Here is a 10,333-nt window from a genome sequence, read left to right as displayed (position 1 = left end):
ATCCTGTCACGGCTCTCTGCCGTGACAGGGGGAGGGGCTGGATTCCCCTCTACCCGCTCCGATCTGCCAGCGCTGACTGGCGGAACGGACGGGGGAGGGGGCGGGTACAGCTGGCTCTGCCGCTAGATAGGCAAAGCCAGCTGTCACTCATGCAGCTGGGCGGATCCCGTAATCTACGCCGGGATCCGCTCCGGCGTCTCAGTATACCGCGAGCTGTAGCTCGCGTTATACTGAGCTTAGGGTAACGGGAGGACGCTAGTTTGTGTCCTCCTGTTACCCTAAGGAGAACTATGGGGAAAAACACTGACCCCATAGTTCTCCTTTAAGTGGGGAGGGGGCGGGTACAGCTGGCTCTGCCGCTAGATAGGCAAAGCCAGCTGTCACTAATGCAGCTGGGCGGATCCCGTAATCTACGCCGGGATCCGCTCCGGCGTCTCAGTATACCGCGAGCTGTAGCTCGCGTTATACTGAGCTTAGGGTAACGGGAGGACGCTAGTTTGTGTCCTCCTGTTACCCTAAGGAGAACTATGGGGAAAAACACTGACCCCATAGTTCTCCTTTAAGGATGATATGCTACAGTGGACACATATGGCGCTCATAGAAATTGCACAGTTTCTGGTGCATTTAATATTTACTGCAGGTTTTAAGAGTAGCTGTACAGCTTAAGAGATAACACTAACCTTTGATAGTTGTTTGATAACAGTTGAGTTATAAGGCTACCCTTGAAACTAACACAGTAAAAATAGGTTTATGAGATTTAGTAAACTAGATACACTGTCTAAATTAACTAAATTTAGCTCATTTGTGAAGGCAAGCATTTTTTTTTCATCTTTAAAATATAATTGTAATATAATGTATAATTCATTATAATTGTCGCACATCAAGACATAAGAGACTGTGGATCCTGCCATAAACCACCTTTCTGCTAGTTTATCATCTATTGTTACATGTTGCTTATCTGAATGCATTCAGTATTCATATTTAAAGTAAAACTATGGTCAAACATTATGTGATGTTCTCTGCCTGTACCAGTAAAACTAGTCTGGAAAATGTGGATTTGCCATTAATGAATGGGTAACTTACATTTCTTTAAGCCATGTAACATGCTATCTTTCCTTGAAAATGCTTGTTTTCACACCAAAAGGAAAAAAATAGAAACCTAGATGGAATTTCAGGAATTTACTGTATACTTCTCTGTGATGAGAATTGAGAGTAAATGTTAGCTGCATTTGTATACGAGAAACAAGAAAAGATTTGGGGGTGAATTTGGAATAGGTTGTAGACTGTTGCTAGAGCCCAGGTTGTGTATACATATCCCTTTCCAGGTGGTCAAAATTCGTCATCCCATTGTATCTTTTGTGTACTATTTTTACATTATCTTGCAGAAGAATGAAAATAACTAATAAAAAAACAGATACAAGTTTGCATGATTGATGTGGAGTACAGCACACTCAAAAGCAGTGTACTACTTTATTAGATAGGCCCAATGTTTTCATTTAAAAAACACACATTGCATAATAATATGCATTAGAAACAAAACATAATGCAGAATGTTTAGAAAATTGTGTGTTTTAAAATAGCTTTTCTTCTGTATGCTACATAAATTGTATTTGGGCAATAAGAAAATAAGATTACAACCAGCACAAAAGCTTACACTGATTATACAGCGATAAGTGCCACAAATAGGAATGCATATGTAATGCACTGAACACGCTGTAATGTGCTGAGACATTGTGTGTGTATAACAGATGGTAATAATAGTGTTCCATAGTAATGTGTGTGTGCTAGATGTAAAATTCCACTGAACAAAGATATTTAATTTTGTATCATATACTGCAGAAGAATCAAGAAGAAATCAGAATCAATGGAAAGTAAGTGTTTATATTGCTTATAAAATGTTAACTTATTTACATGTAAACATTGTATATCAGCTTTGCAACCCTCAAGATGTAATTAATTGAATAAATTAAGGCCAAAACCCCAGCACATTTCTTGTGTTACCACAGTGCTTAAAGCACTTAAGAGTTCCCTCTGCAGTAAAACTCTATTTCCGCCAATGGCCCAAAATATACATATGTCATGGATTTCATCTTCTATAATTATGTAAAGCAAACAATGTCATGACATTATGCCAATGAAAATACAGGAAACTATATTTTTCTTCTGGCCTGCCGCACAGGTTCAGCCTCTCCTGTTGCGAAGTTCCCTTTGTTCAGGTGGCTAAATGCAGTCTTATAAGGGAAGCCTCCCACATAGCCTTGGAGTTGGGGTGCAGAAAATGGTCTCCTCATGTTCGGAAGCTTCGTCCATCATGGCGGCGGGTTGAACACTTGCTTAGCCTCCTACTTGTTACGAGAATGGTGGCCTTGGGAGGCGGGCTTTAATTTATAGTATAACTGGTCCTGTGATTGGGCTGGGGGCGGAGCCATACCCATTGTATGCTGCCATGTACTGGCATCAGGAAAGGAAAATTACCGATAGGTAAGTATACAAATTTTCCGTTATATACACACACTCTATATTGCCCAAAGTATTGGAAGACCTGCCTTTTCTCGCACATGAACTTTAATGGCATCCTAGTCTCAGTCCGTAGGGTTCAATATTGAGTTGGCCCATCCTTTGCAGCTATAACAGCTTCAACTCTTCTGGGAAGGCTGTCCACAAGGTTTAGGAGTGTGTCTATGGGAATGTTTGACCATTCTTCTGGAAGTGCATTTGTGAGGTCAGGTACTGATGTTGGACAAGAAGGCCTGGCTCTCAGTCTCTGCTCTCAGTCTCTGCTCTAATTCATCCCAAAGGTGTTCTATCGGGCTTTACACCACTGCATCCAACGCTTTGCCATTGCACTTGGTGATGTAAGGCTTGAATGCAGCTGCTTGGCCATGGAAACCCATTCCATGAAGCTCTCTACGCACTATTGTTGTGCCAATCTGAAGGCCACACAAAGTTTGGTGGTCTGTAGCTGCAGACAGTTGGCGACTTCTGCGCACTGTGCGCTTCAGCATGCTCTGACCCCGCTCTGTCATTTTACGTGGCCTACCACGTCGTGGCTCAGTTGCTATTGCTCCCAGGTGCTTCCAGTTATATAATACCACTAACAGTTGAGTGTGGAATATTTCGTAGCAAGGAAATTTCACTAAACACCTGAATCCAATCATTTGGAAGGGTGTCCCAATACACTGTATATATAATTTTTAGTTGTCTTGGGAAAGAAAAGAATTTCAACTTTTTGGCTGATGCCATAGACTTTCTTAAAGGGTTAGTTCACTTTTAAAATAAAATTTACAATGCAGTCAAGTTTCCCCAATAGTTCACAAATCATGCTACAGAGTAGTGAAAGGGAGCTTAGTTTAACCCCTTCAAGTCCACTGACAGCAGGCCTGTTTAAACAGACTCCCGTCAGGACTCTGCTTACAATTGTAAAACCGACTCTCTTCTATACAATAGAAGCGATTCTGGTGGTTTTAGCTGCCGCCAGATCACCTCTACGGGCCGGTAAATTGCCTGCTCCATCCGCCCGACACCCCCGCCGTGTTCGCCAGGCTCCGCTGCCCCTCCTGCAGGCCCAGAACCGACATGTCGGGTGCCGGTGGGAAGCTGGGGAGGAGAGCGGTGTACTTGCAGCCACCGATCTCCTCCCTGCTCTATGGGAGTGAGGAGTAGTACATCACTTCTGGTCCCTGAGGTGTCATTGCTTGACTCCTGAAGCCCCCTATGTGATAGCAATTAAAGTAAAGTAAAGTAAAAAAAAAAAGTTTACAAAAATATTAAATAAAATAAATGTAAAAATAATCCAAAACATTTCTTAAAGTCCCCGCCCCTGCAAGTGCACGTGTATTCACATAAACATGCACATGCGAGAGTGAGAGCAATAATTCTAGTGCCAATATTTATGTGTATCTCTAAACTGCATCGTCTGTGGACTTTTTGGGTATTGAATTTTGTCACTGTTTCCATGGACGCATGCAATTTTTTACCTGAGCATGTTGGGTATCTATTCGTCTTAACCTCATCTTTTATATTTTACAAACAAATGGTTATTTTATTGTGTTTTGGGGCACTAAACTTAACTTAAGTGCATTTTTCACTACCTTCTTGGGTTTGATAAAGAGTTGCACCAATATCGTCTAATATAAACATTTACAACAGCCACCATTTTATTCTACAGGGTGGTGACTTTCAGAAAATATATACAGGGTTATTGGTGGGCGGATCCATGCAAGCATTACGATCATAGAGACAAGAACTCCAGTGGACATAATCTATGTGCAATTGCCTTATTTTAATTGTAAGTGTATTTTAATCATTTTCAATAAATTTATTCTGACATACTACACTATGGAAAGCATTTTTTCTCTCTCTGAGTACAAGAGAAGGTGGAAGATGGAGGAATAGTATTAGACGGTTTTGAAAAGATAAGCTAGAGTTTAGAAGAATATACCCCAATTTATTGTCGGATCAAAAAACGAAGTAGAGGATTTGGTTCTATATATATATTGTGATGTTTGGGGAATTAGCTGGACCGCAGGACACAGGCTTTCTCAGACAAACTGCATTTATTTTCCACAGCAGCAACAATAAACAGTCATTTCCTTCAGTACAGCAAAACAACTTAAAAGATTGCTTCCTTCCGCATAGAAATAATACACTGTACCGTTTGCTTCCTTCAGCACAGGAAAGAATAACAGCCTCACCGGCTTGGAGGGTTTCAGTCCACAAGGTTATCACACTCTTAACTTCAGAGTTTCTCTCTCTCAGCCCACAGGCTCCCAGTAAAGTTCAGCTGCTTCAAAGCACCAGTACTTCCATCTGCTCCACAGCCTTGTCTGCAAACATTAATCAGGGCTTCTCTCTCCCCCTCTGTCTCTAGCTTCCTATCCTTTTGAACACACTTCCTGCAGCAACTGTTAACCCATTTCTGTCCCTTAAAGGGACCACAACCCGAACAAAGGGAAATATACACTTCTCCCAGGACCCATCTTCTGGCGTCCTGTACAATATCAACAAAGCACCATTTGTTCATCTGAAATATGGGGAGCAATAGGAGTCGGTGAGTGTGGCCAGATCTTATCTTTGAGCACGGTGGAGAGCACTGATTCACAAATTGTTTATGTATTCACGGAGGAGGTGTGGATTATAAAAGTTGGAAGATATATTTTCACATATTTCAAGGACTTTATTGCATTAAGAAAGAATGGACTACACATATGGATATGTAAATTAAGTGGGAGTTGTACATCACTTGTGAGATTTAATAAAGGACTTTCTATATGTACATATTCTATGATATGCACTAGCACAAGTATATGTTTTTTGGTATTCAAATTGTTTTCAATGTTTATTATGGCTTAGTTTTTTTTGTTGGTAGATCTCAATGAGCTCGTCATTTGAAAAGTAGATCTCCAGACGAAAAATAGTGGGCGCCCCTGGTCTAGACCATTAGACCAAGAGTCTTTTTCTGAAGTATTATTAGCACAGGCACTGTGCAACACAGGTGTTGTGGATAACACATAAATTGTTTCATCACTTTGTAATAATTTCACAATTAATAACATTTTTCTCACAATTTAGGAATATATTTTTTGAGTTTGTGAAGCGCAGTGCTTGTTGCCTGAAACAAGTGAGAGCGTATTCTGAATGAAGTTGAGGTGGATCAATCCCAAATGGCTAGATGTTTAATACCACTGCTACTTTCTAGTGACAGTCTTATGGAACTGACTTCTTTAAAAGAGAGCTAAGGTCAAACCTTTTTTTGGCTTTAGTTCTCTCAGCATATAGTGGGCTACTGCTCAGAGTTACGTTGCAGCCGGGAAGGATTCTGACAATATTGATCACTCAGTTCTCGATATATAGAACTGTGACAGTTGTAGTGTAAAGTATTTATCAAAATATTGGGAAAAGTACATGTTACTCTCAATACTTCTACTTTAATAAACAGACCCCACAATTATGCTTTCAGGGTGTCCCAAACCATGCCCTGCAAAGCAGAAGAACTGTTTATGGAAAGAAAGGATAATGGTTCTGATTCTATAGCGGCATGTTACTGGAATAGAAAAAAAACCCAGAAGGGATTGAAGCACCAGGCAGTCTCTGATCCCCCTTCCTCCTTGGCCAGGGACAATAATGACTACCAAAAAGAATGGTCTGAGATTCCTCTGACTGAATGTACATTGGAGAAAACCTCAGAAATACCCAAAATAAAGTTTATTCAAGATAGTAAATAATGGATTTTAGAGTGACATGCAAATTGCATTTCAGTAAGGTGGGTCAGGCGCCAGACATCCTGTAAGCCTATATCCTACCTTGCTTCCCTGCCCCCTGCCAAAGTATGAGTTGCACGGATTTGGAATTTATCTAAGTATTTGATATATGATATTATTAAAATCCCTCACAACCAAGATTTGGATTGGTAGCAAAGTCAACGAAAACATATTGGGAGTATGGAGGGGCAGATAAATATTGTCCAGAACACATTCCAGTTCAGACAACTTAAAGTGAATAGGACAAACCTGCCTAGTTTATCCAACGCAATCTGCTCACAGAAAAACACAGCACTCTGATGGACCAACACAGATGCACTGCAAGAGTAGGAGACATAGGGGTCTATTCACGAAGCTGCCGAAAGATCTAGCCATAGCTTCGGCCGATCCTTCGGCTAGCTTCGGCCCCAGGACCCCTTAGGTTCAGTAGAACCGAAGGGGTGCTGTACGGGCTATTCACAATAGCCCGTACAGCTCCCGAACGTGGCCGAGCAGGTCAGTCGAGCCGAACGCATATGCCTCGGCTCGGCTGAGCCGCGCTGAAAGCCAAAGCTGGCCGAGGAGAGAAACACTGCTGTTTCTTTTTTTTTTCATTCTGACACAAAGCTGTGTCAGAATGCTTCATCCCCCATGAGTTTAGTTGCCCTTCTCTGCACTTTCTCCAGTTCCACAACATCCTTTTTGTGAAATGGTACCCAAAACTGAACTGCATATTTCAGATGACGTCTTACTAATGCTTTGTACAGGGGCAGGATAATGTCTCTATCTCTGGAGTCTATACCCCTTTAAATACAAGAAAGTATTTTGCTTGCTTTAGAAACGACAGCTTGACATTGCATGCTATTATTGAGTCTATGGTCCACCAGAACACCCAGATCTTTCCCCATTATTGACTCCCCAAAACATACTCCCCCTAGAGTGTATGAAGCATGCATGTTTTTAGTCCCCAAGTGCATAACTTTACATTTATCAACATTAAACCTCATTTGCCAAATAGATGCCCAATCACACCGTGCATTCAGATCTGCTTGTAGGTTGGAGACATCCTGTAAGGACTGTATTCCATTACATAACTTGGTGTTATCTGCAAACACAGAAATAGTACTTTCAATCCCCATCTCTATTATCATTTATAAATAGGTTAAACAGTAAGGGGCCCAACACTGAACCTTGGGGAACACCACTAACAACCTCAGACCATTCAGAGATCACCGCTCTTTGAATGCGGTCTTTAAGCCAGTTTTCTATCCAATTACAGATTTAGTTCTCTATACCTACTGACCTTAACTTATACATTAGCCGCCTGTGGGGAACTGTGTCAAACACTTTTGCAAAGTCCAAGTATACTATATCCACAGCCATTCCTCTGTCCAATTTATTACTCACTTCCTCATAAAAAGAAAGTAGATTTGTTTGACAACTTCTATCTTATGTGAATCCGTGCTGACTATCAATTATAATATTATTTTCAAGCAAAAATAAGTGCATGTGATCCTTGACCAAACTTTCAAGTATCTTCCCTACTATTGAAGTTAAGCTTACAGGTCCGTAAATTTTTGGTAAAGGCTTTGATCCCTTTCTCTCGCCAGCTCAAGGACATCTTTTCTGTGGATCGGTGACCAAACTGAACCGCATACTCAAGATGTGGCTGGACCAGTATTTTGTACAGGGTCAGAATTATGGATTTGACTTTAGAGTACTTTCCCTTTTTTATGCATGATAGTATCCTGCTTATCTTATTTGCTGCTGCCTGGCTTTGCAAGCTGTCACTAAGGCGACTCCCAAATCTTTTTCGACCTCTGATTCCCTCAGTGGGATGCACATTAATGAGTAGCTCGCCCGTGTATTTGTAACCCCAAAATGCATAATCTTACACTTCTCAATATTAAAACTCATCTGCCGTGTAGATGGCCACCCCCTATTTTATCCAGATCTTCCTGTAATATTGCTATGTCTTTTGTAGCGTTTACTACCCTACACATTTTGGTCTCGTAAGCAAAAACTGAAATATTGCTAATAAAATCAGTCCCAATATCATTGATAAACAGGTTGAACAGCAATGGCCCCAAGACAGAACCTTGGGGCACGCCACTGCCAATTGAGGACCATTTAGAAAATGAGCCATTTATTGATATTCTCTGGACACGTTCTCCTAGCCAGTTCTCTATCCAAGTACACACCATTTCATCAATGGCCAAAGAGTAAAGCTTGTAAATTAAAAGTTTATTAGGTACTGTATCAAATGGTTTTGCAAAATCAAGGTACACTACGTCCACTGGCTTTCCTTCATCTAGGTTGCCACTCACCTCTTCGTAGAGCGCTAATAGGTTGGTTTGACATAAACAATCTTTCCTGAAGCCATGTTGGTTTTCACCTATGATATCATGCCCATCAGCATATTCATAAATATGGTCCTTTATCATACCCTCAAATAACTTGCATACTATGGATGCACATAATATAATCATATAGAAACTTGGGGTGTAAAGCAACACTGACTACCATTGATTGTGGGATTACACTGAAATCAGTGTAATGGGCTACAGTTTATAAACAAATATTTTATATAAAAATACTCTACTGTATTTATTTCATCATGGGAATTTACCTAGTGAGGATGATGGCAATTCTACACTGAGATGTACTGTTTTTGTGTCAGGCTTGCAAATCATATTCTACAAATATATTAAACAGTAAACACACAATTACCATAAACAAAAGCGTTAAATATCAATATATTAATGACATATATATTTTATTCCGTCTCTGTTTCTTTTCACATGCATACATTCATTTCTCTCCCAGCAAAATAATGTTTTTATAAATCACTGTAGAGACTGCTCACACACTGAGTATGGGGATAAAACATAAGCTCTAGAGAAATGTAGTTCTGAGTGGCGTGTCCTACTGATAGAGTGCAACATGCGTATTTCTCTGCCATTGACCAGCATTTCTAGAATGTGTGCATTTAAGCTGAGACAAATAATTCTTCAATGTATGCCTTTAAGTGGAGAAAGACAAGAGATTAAGTAAGCTTTCTGAAGGTGCTCCCCTTTTCTAGCCACCTTCCTATATTCCAGTCCCATTTGCCCATTTCCCATTCCCTGCGACTGGATTTAGAAGATAAGGTCAGTAGGCCTGAGAGGCAAAAAGGGCTCCTCACAGTGGACCTCCTCTCCTGGGGGCAAAGACGCTATTAGAAAGGGTCTCTACATATTTATTTCCTTCCCCAGCTCACATCACTAACCTAAACTGCATAGTGATTGTCCAGGGTGAAATATATATACTGGTTGTACTTGCTTTATCTAGTGGAGGACACTTTTCCCAGCAACAGACAGAAGCAAACAATGTTCTGAGCTTGAGGGAAACCCAATGAGCACAGAAAGCTATTACAATCAGGTCAGGCTGGTTACAGTCTAGCTGCCCATGAAGTTTTAAATAATGGCAATCCGACTTTGGAAGGGCCGCTACCTACTTTGTGCAAATATTGCACATATGCATTTACTGAGAACTCTTTTAACTTTTCCTTTTAAGTTTATACATATTTAACACAGTTGTAAATACAATGATGGTTAACTCCTAGGTTAGCTGTATTAATATATTCTTATAATTTCACTGCTTATACTCTGTAGTTTGCAACTAAAGGAGTTAATTCTTGTAAACACAAGCAAACATTTTCCACATTATAGAACACATAAAAAAGATGGATACAAGTCCCTTTTCAGAAATGCTACTACAAATTGCATTTTTTAAATCATCCACTGACCAAGAAAGAGAGTTAATGTGTAGTTAATGCAGACAAGCAAGCATAATCATCATCTGCACGGCAGACATGCCCGCAGCAGGATAATACATTGCAGTCTCCTTAGACCCATGCAGCATTCTGAGCTATAGGCAATAAGCAAAGAAACCTGCAAGGAGTAGCAGTAAGTCTCTCCACACCCTGTATATGCACACAAATAGAACTAATGGTTTACTGCATAGAAGGCATTCCCATGACAGGACTGAGATAATAATAAGTGGTAATAACAGAAGTCAGTCCAAAACTATAAACAATAGACAGTGAAACCTGA

The 10,333-nt window shown here is 40.4% G+C and overlaps 1 long non-coding RNA gene across 1 annotated transcript in view; it reads right to left on the bottom strand.

Annotated features, from left to right (window-relative positions):
- LOC108788309 overlaps nt 1-4,971 on the bottom strand; it is a 17,823-nt gene extending 12,852 nt beyond the window's left edge. Inside the window, exons 1-2 of the long non-coding RNA XR_001941327.1 lie at nt 4,962-4,971; nt 4,764-4,766 (exon numbers count right to left, since the gene is read on the bottom strand). This is a non-coding gene — a long non-coding RNA (uncharacterized LOC108788309). The remainder of the gene's footprint in view (nt 1-4,763; nt 4,767-4,961) is intronic.
- Between the last annotated feature and the right edge of the window lie 5,362 nt (nt 4,972-10,333).

The sequence above is a fragment of the Nanorana parkeri genome, unplaced genomic scaffold (assembly GCF_000935625.1).
Source record: "Nanorana parkeri isolate BGI_ZX_2015 unplaced genomic scaffold, ASM93562v1 scaffold317, whole genome shotgun sequence".
Taxonomy (NCBI): domain Eukaryota; kingdom Metazoa; phylum Chordata; class Amphibia; order Anura; family Dicroglossidae; genus Nanorana; species Nanorana parkeri.
Note: the sequence above shows the minus strand (reverse complement) of the source record. Positions and strands in the feature narration are given on the sequence as shown.